The 16,757-nt window shown below is 34.3% G+C and overlaps 1 pseudogene; it reads left to right on the top strand.

Moving 5' to 3' along the window:
• The first annotated feature begins 4,321 nt into the window (after positions 1-4,321).
• LOC110137885 (CBY1-interacting BAR domain-containing protein 1 pseudogene) lies at positions 4,322-5,031 on the top strand (annotated as a pseudogene).
• Positions 5,032-16,757: the final 11,726 nt, after the last annotated feature.

Below are 16,757 nucleotides of genomic sequence, written 5' to 3'. Positions count from 1 at the left end.
TAGCCATTCCTCCTTCAGGGGATCTTCCCAACCCAGGGATAAAACATGGGTCTCCTGCATTAAAGGCAGACTCCTTACCATCTGAGCTACTTTCTTATTTGCCTACCAATCACAGTTTTAACTTGTTAAAGGCATTAATGCATTCAGCCTAACAATATATGTTTACAACATACTCAATTTAACATAAAGCAAAAAGATTCACACACATTTTAAATACCATTTGGGGGTATGGACCACTAATGTATTTATATGAATCTTTCATATATATATATATATGGCTAATTTGTTCTTTTTCTAGCTCACTGAGGTATAAAGTTAGGTTGTTTGAGCTTTTTCTTCTTCTAAAACATAGGCATTTTTGTAATAAATTTTTATTTTAGTAATTTCTTTTCAACACCCTATTGTTACTGTTCAGTTGCTCAGTCGTGTCCAACTCTTTGTGATGCCATGGATGCAGCACTCCTGTCCTTCACCGTCTCCCAGAGCTTGTTCAAACTCATGTCCATTGAATCGGCAATGCCATCCAACTATCTCACCCTCTGTCATCCCCTTCTCCTCCTGCTTTCAATCTTTCCCAGCATCAGTCTTATTAATGAGTCAGCTCTTCCCATCAATATCACATAAGATTTGTTATGTTATATCTTTATCTTTGTCTGTCTGAGGGTATTTTCTAATTTGCTTTTGATTTTTTATTTGATCCAATCTTGTCGCTCAGTGTGTTGTTTAATTTCCACATATTGTGAATTTCCAGTTTTCCTTCTGTTGTCGATTTCTAGGCTCATTCTATTGTGTTCAGAAAAAATACTCAGTGTGATTTCATCCTTAAATTTGTAAAAACTTGTTTTGTGACCTAATATGTGATCTATCCTGGAGAAAATTCCCTGCTGTGTGCCTGAAAAGAATGTATCAATATATTCTGTTTCTGTTGAGTGAAATGTTTTGTGTTAGAAAAATAAGATATTCACACACACAAAAAGGAATGAAATGTCTTATGTTATACATGAAAGTCAACTCAAAATGAGTAAAAAAATTAAATGTATATTCTGGAACTGTAAAAATCCTAAAAGAACATATAGAGGGAAAGTTTCATGATGTTGGTGTTGACAGTGTTTTCATGGATATGACACCAAAAGCACAGACCTCAAAAACAAAAATTTAACAAATGGGACTACATCAAACCAAAAAACTTTTGTATGGCAAATGAAGCAAGTAATAAAAGGCAGCTCTTTAAATGGGAGAAAATATCTGTAAAGCATATATCTTATAGAGGGTTAATGTCCAAAATATATAAGAAAATACTACAACTCACTAAAAAAACAAACAAACACAAAACTAAAATCCTATTTAAAAATGGACTAAGGACTTGAATAGGCATTTCTCCAAAGAAGAAGTACAAATGGCCAACAGATACATGAAAAGGTGCTGATGTTAGTAATTATCAAGGAGATGAAAATCAAGTCAATAATGAGATATTGCTTCATAGGATACTTATCAAGGTAGCTGTTATCAAGAAACAAACAAAAGATGAGAAGTGTTTACAAGGATGTGAAGAAATGGAGCCTTTGCACACTGTTGGTGGGAGTGTAAAACTGTACAGACACCTCCCGCCTGTCTCCCTCCCTTTCCAATCCCTCTGTGTCTGTTTCTCCATTTCTGCCTGGCAAATAAAATTCTTTAGTACCATCTTTCTAGATTCCATATATATGCATTAGTATACAACATTTCTCTTTCTCTTTCTGACTTACTTCACTCTGTATAATAGGCTCTGGGTTAGTCCATCTCATTAGAACTGACTCAAATGTGTTTCTTTCATGTCTGAGTAATTTTCCATTGTATATTTGTACCAAAACTTCTTTATCCATTCATCTGTCAGTGGACATCTAGGTTGCTTCCATGTTCTAGCTGTTGTATATAGTGTTGCAATAAGCACTGGGGTACATGTATCTTTTTCAATTTTGCTTTCCTAAGGGTATATGCCTAGTAGTGGGATTGCTGTGTCATATGGTAGTTCTACTTTTAGATTTTAAGGAACCTGCATACTGTTTTCCCTAGTCACTGTATCAATTTACATTCCCAAAAGCAGTATAAGAGGGTTACCTTTTCTCTATACCTCTCTAGCAATTATTTGTAGATTTTTTGATGATTGTCATCTTGACTGGTGAGAGGTGATACCTCATTGTAGTTTTGATTTGCATTTCTCTAATAATAAGTGATATTGACCATCTTTTCATGCATTTATGGAGTATTTTACTATACTTATTCTTACCTGTCATCTTACCTAATTGTATTAATGATTCTAGGAATTTTATGTTATTCTTGTTTTTATCATATACAGTGATATCATTCACATTATGATGATTTGTCTCTCCAGTAATTCTACCAATTATAATCTCTTATTATTTTAGTTTCTTCAAAAAATGCTATGAATAATTGTGATAGCTGGAATGTTTAAATTTTGACAGAAATTGTTTTAACATTTTGTTATCCAGTATAAATTTCCCTGTTGATTTTTGTCTAAAAGTCTTTAGTATATTTGTGTATTTTCTTTCTGTTCCCATGTTCCACTAGCTTATTTACCCTATTACAACATTCAGGAAGAAGAGAAGTATATAGAGTTCACTCTGCAAAATTTGCATAATTACTAATTAATTTTATACACTCATTTGGTGGCTAGAATTCCTAATTTTGCAGCAAGTCTTCTGTGTAAGGTAGATAAACTATGCAATAGTACATCCAGACCTAGAAAGTTAATAGAAGGAAGCAATAGTACTTGTTAAATAGCAATTGGCCACAGAGCATTGCATTTTTCATGCATTCAAATTACAAATCCTCCACAAACCATAATCAGAGGTAAAGTTCCTTCTGCCTAATTAAATGACCTGTAAGGAGAATTATAAGTTGTTTTACCTGGAGTGCAGTATGTATTGAATGTCAGAAACATGAAAGAGATTTCTGTAATTGCTCATGCTTTTATATAACTTGCTGAATAAATACAGTAGTAACAATTTTAACTTTACACATTAATAGATTATTTCTATAGTTACTGCATTACTTGTAATACTAAATATATGTTTGTGTATATATGGAAATAGCTTGTTCAGTAAGTGTTTCATAAGTGTGCATCTTTTCCTAATATCTGATTGTAAAACAGTGTAATGCCATAGATTTTCTATTCAACTTAATGTACTGGGCATATTTGTTAAATTGTGTTAATTCATTGGATGCTTATCCTAACAGTAGATGAGAGGTAGTGCATAAAGCAAGAAGAAAAATAATATTGTTTCTGTCCTTGGATATGTTGGTGATTTTTACAAGTCAAAATAGGTTAGCTAAATAATAAGAATTCTCCAATTTAAATGGTGGTTCTCCATTTCAAAACATGAATTTTCCCTGGTTTTCTTTAATATAGAAGTTACCCATGCAAAAGATACTCATTTGCATATATGCACTTACCAACTTTCAAGTAATACTTGTACTTTGTAAAGTGAGGTAGTTATGGGTTTATTTTCATCTACTCATTTGTCTAAAGAGATGGCTGCATTGGATAACTGAAAAATTTTTGTTATTCAAGACAAGAAGAAGTATTGAACATAGAATTTCATCATTATTATGGCAGATATTTCAGTAAACTCACACTATATGCATTTTAACTTTAAGTTTATTTTTATTTAAGTTTATTTTAAGTTTATTTTTATTTTTATTTAAGTTTATTTTAAGTTTATTTTTATTTTTATTTAAGTTTATTTTTAAGTTTATTTTTATTTAAGTTTATTTTAAGTTTATTTTTATTTTATTCATGTTGTGCCAGCAAACTAGGAAATGCATATAATTCCAAACAATAATCAGATAAAGCTGAGTAATGCTACTCAATGTCAAGCATTGACCAAAACTTTTTCCACAGTTACAAGTATAGAATATCATCCCTTGATACTGCTTAGAAACTATAAGAATTGATTCATAGAGGGCTGCTACATGCTATCTTGTACTTGAATTAGGTGAAGCATGCCCCCAAACTGCCTGCGTTCATAGAAGTCTTTAAACATTATTTTAAGCTAAACGTCCCATACATGCACATATCCACAAAATAATAACTTTACCTTGATGGTGAATCATGTTGAAATTTTTTTTTCTTAATTTCATCAAACATAGAAGGGAATCATAAATTCTGTTCAATAAAAAATGTTGAGAATTTGGATTCACATGCCAAGTGGATATATTAATACATTTGACAACAAGAATTGCTATAATAAAACAAATAGATTTTATTGGCAGGGCAATACTCTTGTACTAATATATAAAATATAAGTGCCGGGCGCGCGGGGCGGGCTCTCGCGCCCCGGCGCACATCCGGGAGCCGAGACCCTGTCCTTGGGCCTCAGCCCGGGGTCTCCAGCAGTGAGCGAGGCAGCATGTTGAGGCGCAGCTTGGAAAACCGGGATGCTCAGACCAGACAACTGCAAGATGCTGTCACCAATGTGGAGAAACATTTCGGAGAGCTGTGCCAGATCTTTGCTGCTTACGTGCGGAAAACCGCCCGACTGCGAGACAAAGCGGACCTCCCGGTGAAGGAAGTCAACGTGTATGCCTCTACTGAGACCCCGCACTTAAAGCAGGGCCTGAAAAACTTTGCGGACGAGTTTGCCAAACTTCAGGATTATCGACAAGCCGAGGTTGAAAGACTTGAAGCCAAAGTAGTTGAACCTTTGAAAGCTTATGGAACCATTGTAAAAATGCAGCGAGATGAACTCAAAGCAACATCAACAGCAAGGAGTCGAGAAGCTAAACAGCTAACTCAGAAAGAACACGTCAGAGAAGTCCATCTGATCGACATGCTATTGTATCCTTTGAATTTTGGTCTTTAAAAAAATATTTTGTAAGGTATGCTGTACAAAAGTAAATATATATGAAGATTATGCATTTATACTTTAAATCTGCAAAGAATATGAATATAAAGTTTGAAAAGAAACATGGGCATTTAAAATGCTTACTGTGGAAATTAGTTAATTTTAAAGAGAGTATACAACCTAAAAATATATATATATATATATGTGCCATAAAATATCTTACATTTAATGCTATGAATGTAAAGTTCAGAAAGTATGTTATTCCCATCTAAAATCTTGTACTATCTACTAATCACAAAAAGTTAACATAAATTAATTGTATTTTAAGGCAAACTTTTAATGGAAATACAAAGTTTTGTAGCCTCATCCAATATTACTCAAAATATCTGAGTAACCAATCTTTCTCAGTGAAAATGAAAGAGGGGAGTGAAAAAGTTGGCATAAAACTCAACATTCAGAAAAATAAATCATGGCATCCAGTCCCATCACTTCACTGTAAATAGGTGGGGAAACAATAGAAACAGTAGCAGACTTTATTTTGGGGGGCTCCAAAATCACTGCAGATGGTGACTGCAGTTATGAAATTAAAAGTCCCTTGCTCCTTTGAAGGAAATCTATGACCAACCTAGACAGCATATTAAAAAGCAGAGGCATTACTTTACCAACAAAGGTCTGTCTAGTCAAAGCTATGGTTTTTCCAGTAGTCATGTATGGATGTGAGAGTTGGACCATAAAGAAGGCTGAGCGCCGAAGAATTGATGCTTTTGAACTGTGGTGTTGGAGAGGACTCTTGAGAGTCCCTTGGACTGCAAGGAGATCCAACCAGTCCATCCTAAAAGAAATCAGTCCTGAATATTCATTGGAAGAAAAGATGCTGAAGCTGCAACTTCAATACTTTGGCCACCTGATGCGAAGAGCTGACTCATTGGAAAAGACCCTGATTCTGGGAAAGGTTCAAGGCGGGAGGAGAAGGGGACGACAGAGGATGAGATGGTTGGATGGCATTACTCACTCAATGGACATGGGTTTGAGTAGACTCCAGGAGTTGGTGATGGACAGGGAGACCTGGCGTGCTGCAGTCCATGGGGTCACAAAGAGTCGGACACGACTGAGTGACTGAAATGAACTGAACTGAACCAATGTTTTTCTGTGAAATTCCTGATACTAAAATGGCTACAATGAAGATAAAGATTATTTTTCATCTATAATTAGGTTATTGATAATGTGAGAACTCTCTGGGCTTTTCTTTCTAAAACTTTTCTCTAGGAAATAAGTTAAATCTGGAGAATCAGATGTAAAATGGTGTCTTCCTTCAGCAGTAGAAAGGTTAATCTTGGGCTTTTAGCTTGGCTCTGCCATTTAAAGAATTTGGAAATAGTGACTCAAAATCTTACAAGAAGAATTTGGACAAATTGAAAATTAGTGACTTTTATTGGATCTGTCAGAGAACTTAGGTTTCAGGGCAAACTGCAACCAGAAATCTGTAAATAGAGTGGCATCCAAAGTCCCAGGTGAACTTTACTTATCTGGAGCAGACGCCCCTGAAGTCATCAAAAGAGAGAACTATTTAAATGGTAATTTTTATGCCTTGTTGGAGGCCAGGGAAGTATGCAGGTGATCACAATCTTGTAAGGGTCTCTGTGCTTTTATGGCCTTTCCTTCAGGTACCCCATCAGGTTCTTGTATGGATCCAAGAAGTAACTCCTTATGAACCTGCCAATGGGAGAAAAGTGATCACTGTGTAGTATGTCCAATGCCTTCTTCGTAACAGAGACCTACTTTCCAGTGAATAGTCAATTAGTGTAATCCATCATATCAAATACTTAGAAAAAAATCATGGGATCATATCAAGAACTGTATAAAGAGTATTTGACCAAAACAACAATGAAGAATCCACCTATTCATGATCAAAGAAAAAAAAAAAAATCTCTGTCAAATTGGTGATAGAAATTAATTCCTTGACTTGATAAAGAACATCTCTGAAATCTATAGCCAAGATCATAATGTCGAGAAACTGAACACTTTAGAAGACAGTTTGCCGTTTCTTTCAAAACTAAAATAGTCTTATCATGTGATCATGCATTCACATTCCTAAGCACTTAGATAGCTATTTGAAACATGTGTAGGCAAGTTTCTGTCTTTGACAAGGTGGCTCACATATAAGCCAGGGGAGGAGCCTAGAATGATCCATATGGTAATATATTAGTGTTGGACATATTTGTATGAATTCATGTTTTACTTAATATAGATATGAATGTTTGCATACAGAATGTTTACACATACCTGTCTATATGCAGGTTTGTATCACTTATGTATTTTCTTGCTCTATCTGGGAAAGCCTAGAATCAAAGATTGCAGTAGCAACAAGTATACACAGTATCCAGATCTTAATTTCTAATACCATTTTTCAGGATCGGGTATTCTTAGCAAAATGACTAATTGTAGCACCAAACATGAAATATACAGGATGAACTTGAAGCACCTTATAGTGCTAGAAAGTCAAGAAGTATTCAAAAACATATGAAAACTACCTGGGTCAAATCACCTGTGAATAAGACTTCCCAAGAATTTAAGAAGCTACTCCATTCTCAAGATAAACGAGGCATAACTTCTCAGTTTTCAAATATGGACTGTGCATAATGACATACAACAACACACTCATGGATTTATGGCCATGTTGCCTGAAACAGGATGGACCCAGTTAGTGTGTCTTAACTCTGGAGGCTCTGTTCTACATGACTTGCATCCATTTTCTGAGACCAGCAAGGTGTGAAGAGCATGTTCTTCTCATAGAAACATACAAGATCAGTTAAAGTGTCACACTATAACTTTCAACTTATGCTGTTGGCTTAAGCAAGTCTTATGACTGAATTCAAAATAAGGAAATGAGAAAATATAATCCATTCCCTTAGGGAGATCTTTAGTTACATTCCTGGAGATGTGTAGCAGGGTGAAGAAATGGTCCACTGATACAGAAAACCTCAGGTAAAAACACATTGTATACTATTTACTTTCCCTTCTGTAATAAATAATAAGAAAATAAGTCAATATGTATGATTAATAACCATAGATTCCAAAAATGTTATGCTATTTTTCCCTGAAATTTTTAGTTTTATGTTTCACATTTAATTCCATGATCTATTTTGAGCTAATTTTTTGTAAGATGTGAGGTTAGGTTATACTAGTTATAGTCCATTCTCATCACCATGTATGAGAGTGTTGAGAGAGGTTGAGAGAGGTAATATGTTAAAGTAAAAAAATCATTACATTAAAAAATAAGGCTAGGCAAGGGGATAAATTGAGAGAGAGAGAATGCATGGGGAAAAACTATTAAAAAGTCAATTGAAATAATTCCAATTAAAACAGTAGGCATAGTAACAAAGGGTCACAAACATTTTTTTTAAATGTAAATATTTGACACATGCTCTCAACTAGAATGCTGACAGAACCATATTAACAGACAAAATTTAAGGCAAAAATATTATTAGAGATAAAAGTGGTCACCCTCTCCTCATAAAGTTCTAATTCAAAGGAAATATAAGAAATATTCAAATGTGCATATTCCTAATAATAAATACTCAAAATAGGCAGCATATATGGTTATGCTTCAAGAACAAACTGACAAATCTAATACCATAAATTAAGATTTTAACATTTTTCTCAGTAAATCAAGTACACCAATAATATCAATAATTGATCAACAATAATATCAGTAAGATATCATAATAAATAAGTAATTAATAATTATTATTTAATAATATTAAATAAGTAATATAAATAAATAAATAATAAAATAAGTAATAATATCAACAATTGGTCAAGTACATCAATAATATAAGTAAGCATATAATTTATAAATAAAGATACAGATAAATACTAAGATGCAAACAAAGGAGTAAACAAATTCAGTAGTTGGATATTTGAAAATACTAGTAAAATTTACAAACCTTCAGAAAAATTGATCTATCAATAAGAATGAAGACATATATTCTTCTAAAATGCTATTAGATAAATATATATATTTATGGATTCATTATGGAGAAAATATAAGATATTATTAATAACTATCAAAATAATTTGAAAATGTTGGAAAATGAGCAATTAATCTATGGGAAATTTTAAAAAGCTAAATACATTTCATTATACAGATGATGTCAATCAGATTTTATTCCTAAGAATTTATAGTAAAAAAACTCAGAAAAAAACTTTGAAATACATATTTTTTAAGATTATAATAAGAGAATGAATTTCCTATAAATTATACAAGCCAATATAGCCTTGATGACAAAACAACAACAAAAAGGCCAGAGAGATCAAGAGAAGTAGAGAAATGAAGATTATTTTTTAATAATAATCAGTAAGACTGATGCAAGATGCTAAACAAAATAAAAGCAAGTGGACACCAGAAAAATACTACATGGTAATCTAGCTGGGGTTAAGTTTAGGAATGTATGCTTAGTTCATTGTTGAGAATCTGAATTATCTCTATTTCGAGATTAAAGACGAACATAAATTTTTTAACCAATATATAAAATAAAATAGATATTCAACAATCATTCACAATAAATTCTCTTCAGAAATTGATCAGACATGGTAAACTTTTTATTTTGTTAACAGTACTCAACAACAAAAGACAACCTAGAAAACAAAATTATAGTAAACATACACTACACAACCACACGCAAATACCTCCACACCTGCACACATATAAACTAACTACAAAGAAAATAAGAAAAAAAATTATGAACTAGAAGAAAGTATGTGGAGTACATTGCATGTAGAAGGAGTAGATATGCAGTAGATATGAGTAGATATGCAGTAGAAAGAGTTCTAATAAGTGATTTCAATAAGACAAAAAGCTTCTATGAAAAAAACATGAAAATGTGCGAAACAAACACAGAAATTCAGTATTAATAGCAACTAGTTATGCAGCACAAAGACTGATTAAGTATTAATGATACAGGTTTTATAAAGACTATAAACGTCCTTGCGTGTATTTGATGACAAATGGATTAATAAATTGCTTTTGTGGGAGCATGGGATTATCAGAAAACCAAGAGAGGAAGAATAAGGCATGAATGGGTTTTGGAATGTTTCAGTGATTTTCTGTATCTATTCTGGTTATGCCTTGCTGCTGTTACTGAATAACACTGCTTGATGCTCAATTTTATACCAATCTTGCATTCCTGGATAAACCCCACTTGGTCCTGAACTATAATTTTTATATGTTGTTGGATTTGTTTTGGCTAATCTTCTGTTAAAGATTCTGGGGTCTATGCTCCTGAGGTTCATTGATCTGTAGCTTTCTTGTCTTGCACTCATTCTCTGCTTGATATTTATATAAGAACAGAGCTCATAATATAGGTGTGGAAATGTTCCCTTCCTTTCCATTATCTGATAGAGTTTTATTAGGATTGCTTTGATGTTCTCCTTAAGTATTTGGTATAATTAATCAGTCAATACATCTGAACCTGCAGAGATGCAAAGGAATGCAGTGGCGGGGGAGGTGGGGGAGGAAAAATGCACACACACACATGTAAAGTTTCTTAATTAAGATTTTCTCAATCATGATGGGACCGCTGATCACATATAGCTAGCTACATGTGGCACCCCAGCAACTCCTTCCCAGCCTCACTGGCATGTATAGTTCACTATGCCTTATTAGAGTTAAGAAAACTCTGCAGGATCTCTGTTTACATAGATCCCTTCCATTCACTATTCTATTCCATCAATTCCAGATGCCTCAACTTTACTGAACTCTAATCTCTATCTCCTCACTTCAGTGAGACCATTCTCTGGGGCTTGTTTCCCACTATTTAGGCTCTATAGGGGAATCTGTCCCCTAGCAAAAACCAATAATGAACATAAGGCTCACAGCATCCATTTCCCTCTATCAGAGATCCCAGTTTTTTTTAATACATGCTGTTCAATATATGTGTGCATGTTAAGTCACTTCAGTCGTGTTTGATTCTTTTTCACCCTATGGATTGTAGGCTGCCAAGCTCCTCTGTCCATGAAATTCTCCAGGCAAGAATACTGGAGTGGGTTTCCATGCCCTCCTCCAGGGGATCTTCCAGACCCAGGGATCGATTAACTCCTAAACACTAAACCTCTAATACAGTGCTGAAGAGAAGTGCTGGGAGGGAACATCCTTGTCTTGATGTTTATGTTAGAAAATATTCTGTTACTCATCCTTAATATATTTTTACCTGCAGACCTTTCAGAGATGACACTTATTAGGCTGTGTCAGTGCTCTTCTCATTTTAATTTGCTGAGTTTTTATAAGGAATGAATGTTGGAGGATATGGACTACATATGTGTGTATGTTGAGATAAGTAGACTGTTTTTCTCTTTTAGATCTTTATACAGCGAATTACCATGTAATTGTCTAATGTTAAATGACTCTTGCACTGTTGGGCTAAACTCAATTTGCTCTTGATGTATTATAATTTTAAAATAGTCTGAAATAATATTTACTAACATGTTGTTTAAGATTTTACTTATAATTTGATCTGGAATATTGGTCTATACTTTTTTGTGATTTTTTTCTGTTTTGATATCAGATTGTTACTGGCCTTGTAGAAACAATGTGAAAATGTTTCTGCATTTTTGATTTTCTATAAAATTTGGGGTGGAATTGTCATTTGAAAAAATATTTGACAAAATTTATCAGCATAGCCATTTGGCCTGGCATTTTCTTAATGGAAAGGGTTTTAACTAATAATTTAATTTCTTTAATTGGTAGAAAGATGTTCAGATGTCCTATTTCTCAAATCAGTTTTGCTAGTTTTTGTCTTTCAAGAAGCTGATCTATTTCAATTTTTGTTGTCAGTTTTTTTGACATAAAATTTTTGCAAGATTTTCTTTTTGGCATTTTAATATATCTGTGGATAAGTAGTGGTTTTCTTATGGACCAAGGTTTTTGGCCTCTTTAATCAATAGAAATTGATAAAAGGCTAGACAGGAAATTTAGGCAAAGCTCTCTTGGAACTCATGCTGTAGCATGAGGGAGTGAAAACAAGTGATGGGTTCCCTTGCTCTCTCCCTGCGGGGGCAGGGCATGCTGATTCCTTATATGATGTGAGGGTTGGGATGGGTGCGTGGGTCAGGGCAGACAGGGGGCTTATGGGGTCTGCCCATCCCCTTGGGGGTGCTGTGTGCAGGGTGCATGCTCAGTGCCCTGCTTTTGCTCCCAACTCCTCAAGAGTGGCAGGTGGGTTTTTTAATCTTTTTGTATCTTTTTCATAATTTGCCCCAACATAAGTGCATGCAGTTTTTTTTTTTTTAGTTTCTTCATATTTTGTTGCAGGAGGAGTTATTATTTTCTGGATGCAAGCACTGTAGTAAAGTGTCCCAGATCCCAGCCTGTTATCTTTCTCTATTTGTCTGTATGTAAAGTGTCTTTTCTCTCTGGCTGCTTTCCAGAATTTTTCTTTATCACTGGTTTAAGTAGTTTGACTAAATGTACCTTGATATAATTACATTCTTTTTTCATTTGTGTTTTGGTTCCTTGGGGACTTTTGGATTTTCTGGCTTCATAGTTTTTATCAAATTTATGAGTGTTTTTCTTTCAGTTTCCCTCTCATCTCTTCTTTGAAATGTAAAAGTATACAGATATTAGAGTTTCAAAGTTATCATGCAGCTCTCTGCTTGACTGATTATTATTTTTAAATACTTCTTTATGTGTTTTATCTTGGATATCTTTTATTATTTTGTCTTCAGTATCACCATTTTTTTCTCCTGAAGTGTCTAATATGTCATTAATCCTGGCCAGTTTAGGTTTTTTTTTTTTTAAATCACAGACATTGAGTTTTCATTATTAGAAATTTTATTTGAGACTTTTAAATATTTTTGATATAACTTTTGGTTCATCTGGGATACAATTTTAAAATAGCTTTAATCTTCTAACCTGATAATTATAACATCTGTGCCAATTCTAGATGCTTTGATTGATTTTTTCTTATCAATATGGAAAATATATCCCTGCTTCTTTGTATGCCTGATAATTTTGTGTTCAGTGCCTGACTTTGTTGAGTTTTTGTTTTGTTTTTTACTTGGAAGCTGGATAATTTTGTATTCTTATAAATATTTTTGATCTTTGTGCTAAAATATAATTGAGCTGCTTAAAAGTTTAATTCTGTTGGGTCTTATTTTTTAAATTTATTATGCCGGACTGGAATAGTACTCAGTATAAAATTAATTATTCTCCGATACTGAGGACAGAACTTCCTGTGAATTCTACCCAGTGTCCTATAAATTTTGAGTTTATCCAGTCTGGCTAGAGGGAAAAGTCACTATTATCAAATTTATGGAAATGCTGAGCATATTGCTACTGCTGCTGCTGCTAAGTCACTTCAGTCGTGTCCAACTCTGTGCGACCCCATCCCTGGGATTCTCCAGGCAAGAACACTGGAGTGGGTTGCCGGTTCCTTCTCCAATGCATAAAAGTGAAAAGTGAAAGTGAAGTCACTCAGTCATGTCCGACTCTTGGCGACCCCATGGACTGCAGCCTACCAAGCTCCTCCGTCCATGGGATTTTCCAGGCAAGAGTACTGGAGTGGGCTGCCATTGCCTTCTCCAGCTCAGCATATTACCGTGAATCAATTCAGATGCCTGTTTCTTTGGCCACAAGTAGTTTTTTCCTCATATATATGTGTTGATCCATATTTAATTGTGTTCTTGAGGGTACCCTGCATAGATCTACATACAGAGAAGACACTTTCAGTATGTATCTATTGTCTGTATTGAAATATGTGTATATGCCGTTTACTGGACCTGCTTCTCCAGAGATCCTAAGGTACACTGCTTCTGTATTGGGATTATTTTAGCATTTTCTACTTATGTGAATCTAATTCTTTTTTATTTCTCTATGGTCATTCATGGTATCTTGTTTTCTTATTTTTCAGTGATTTATGTTTTAGAATCTAGTAAAAATTATTGAATTTTTTAAAATACTTTTTTAAAATAAATATATTTTTATTTCTGATTTTTAAATTTCTGGGTGATGACCAAACAGGTACACTTAAATTATATAACCATTGAGGAGTTGTTTCAAACATAATAACCCAAGAGTCTCCTGTTTCCATAATTCTCCAGGCAAGAATACTGGAGTGGGTGGCTATCCCCTTCTCCAGGGCTCTCCATGACCCATGGATCAAACCTGGGTCTCCTGCATTGCAGGCAGATTCTTTACCATCTGAGCCACAGGGAAACCCAGTGGTTGTGTAAATGTTGTCCTTAAATTTATGTGAGGGTAGATTTGTTTGTAGAATTGTGTGTTTAATGTATACCCATTCATAATTCTTAGATGAGTAAGAATTTCCACATAATCTTCAGTAAGAGAAGTATACATTTCTTAATATCTGAGTTTATGTGTGTTCTCTAGTCAGGAGTCCCATTCTGCGTAAATCCTAGATTTTGCCTTCTGTCCCCAAGTGGTAGGCCATTAGAGCCTGACAGCTGAAGCAGAGGCACATTCCGGCTACAATATTTGATAGCTCTCTTGTCTTGTAATGTCCCATATTGTATGGACTCTGAAAGTTTTTCTTACTTTCCTTTCTAGGCATTCATTAAAAATTTTTTAAATTCATATAATTCATTAAAAATTTTTTAAAATGTATCCATTATTTTCAGATGCAGTGTATCAGGAAGTTTTTAATGAGTATCTTTTCTATAAAATTGTCATAAAAGACTCAACATGATTTTCTAAGCCAGGATGAAATAATGTGCCTTATTTTTCTATTCACTGGCTTTACATTGATATTTTTTAAAAAGCTTTTAATAATTATTGAGAAACTAGTTATATATTTTAATTATGATTTTTATGTTAAATATAGTAAGATAAGTTGTTACTGAAATAACAGTGTAATCTAAGTTTCAGAATGGCTAAAAATAAATACATAAGTAAGTAAATAATAAATGAAAAATAAGTAAATGTGTTTCTAAATAAAAGTCTTTGGGCAAGTTGTAGAAAACTGCAATATCCTTGGGAGAACTTTAAAAAATGATATTTGACAAGACGAAGATAAGTTAATGCAACAGTAGCAATTCTATGTGACTATAGATTAATAAAGTAATATTTCCGTGTTCTTCCCTCCCAGTGGGAAAGGATGTAAATGAGGAAGGCATGGAAAAGGAAGAATGAACTATGAGAGAGTATAATATATCTGGACTGCCCCTAAGGAGGGTTAGGATTCTTTTTTCTCCTTTCTATGAAGTCCCAGTATTGCCTTTGATATTAAATCACAGTTGCCTTTTAATAAAAATTTTATGTTAAATTCTCTGCCGAGCACTCCTTAAATGACAAAAGCAAATGACAGTGCGTATTCTAGATAGGTGATGTCTTTATTTGTGGGGGAACAAAAAAAAAGCTTTGTAATAATGGCTGTCTAGCTACTCTTCAGCAAGTTAAAGGCAGAAAAACTTTACAACAAACCTTATCTTGCTGACTAGTAATGGAATCACTAAAATTTTGTCCTATTGTCCTTATTTAATCATCAAGCATTACTTCCCATATTGATGATCTACTTTGGGAAAACCTAACATATTGTGGAAAATTCTGAAAGAGATGGGAATACCAGACCATCTGACATGCATCTTGAGAAATCTGTATGGAGGTCAGGAAACAAAAGTTAGAACTGGACAGGGAACAACAGGCTGGTTCCAAACAGGAAAAGGAGTACGTCGGGGCTGTACATTGTCACCCTGCTTATTTAACTTTTATGCAGAGTACATCATGAGAAATGCTGGGTTGGATGAACACAAGCTGGAATCAAGATTGCCTGGAGAAATATCAGTAACCTCAGATACTCAAATGACACTACCCTTATGGCAGAAAGTGAAGAAGACCTAAAGAGCCTCTTGATGAAAGTGAAAGAGAAGAGTGAAAAAGTTGGCTTAAAGCTAAACATTCAGAAAACTAAGATCACGGCATCTGGTCCCATCACTTCATGGGAAATAGATAGGGAAACAGTGTCAGACTTTATTTTTGGGGGCTCCAAAGTCACTGCAGATGGTGAGTGCAGCCATGAAATTAAAAGACACTTACTCCTTGGAAGGAAAGTTATGACCAACCTAGACAGCATATTAAAAAGCAGAGACATTACTTTGCCAACAAAGGTCCATTTAGTCAAGGCTCCGGTTTTTCCAGTAGTCATGTATGGGTGTGAGTGTTGGACTATAATGAAAGCTGAACACTGAAGAATTGATGCTTTCCAACTGTGGTGTTGGAGAAGACTCTTGAGAGTCCCTTGGACTGCAAGGAGATCCAACCAGTCCATCCTAAAGGCAGTCAATCCTGAATATTCATTGGAAGGACCGATGCTGAAACTGAAGCTCCAGTACTTTGGCCACCTAATGTGAAGAGTCCACTCACTGGAAAATACCCTGATGCTGGGAAAGATTGAAGGCGGGAAGAGAAGGGAAAGACAGAGGATGAGATGGTTGGATGGCATCACCGACTTAATGGACATGAGTTTGAGTAAACTCCGGAAGTTGGTGATGGACAGGGAGTCCTGGCATGCTGCAGTCCGTGCGGTCACAGAGTCGGACATGACTGAGCGACTGAACTGAACTGAACTGAACATATCCTTTTAATGTTTATGGTCATTTTAAATTGGTTTTACAATCTATACCCACTGTCTCAAGCACAAGAAGAGTTGATAATATCCTTTGAAAATTATTCATAAATGCCTAGTGCTAGGTATATGAAACTAATTGTTTTCTAATTAAATGTGATCTTATGTTATTTTTAAAAATAAAAATAAAAATCGGATATATTATGAAAAAGCTATACACTTGTTTTTGCTCTGCATTTAAAAGCACACTGAAAAGATACTTAGAAATCTATTGCATTAAAATATATATATTTTTAATTATAGTACTATGAATTTGGAAAGGACCTAAAATATTATT

Source organism: Odocoileus virginianus, chromosome 5 (assembly GCF_023699985.2).
Source record: "Odocoileus virginianus isolate 20LAN1187 ecotype Illinois chromosome 5, Ovbor_1.2, whole genome shotgun sequence".
Classification (NCBI taxonomy): domain Eukaryota; kingdom Metazoa; phylum Chordata; class Mammalia; order Artiodactyla; family Cervidae; genus Odocoileus; species Odocoileus virginianus.
The sequence above is the reverse complement of the archived record's forward strand: the minus strand, read 5'-3'. Positions and strand labels throughout refer to the sequence as shown.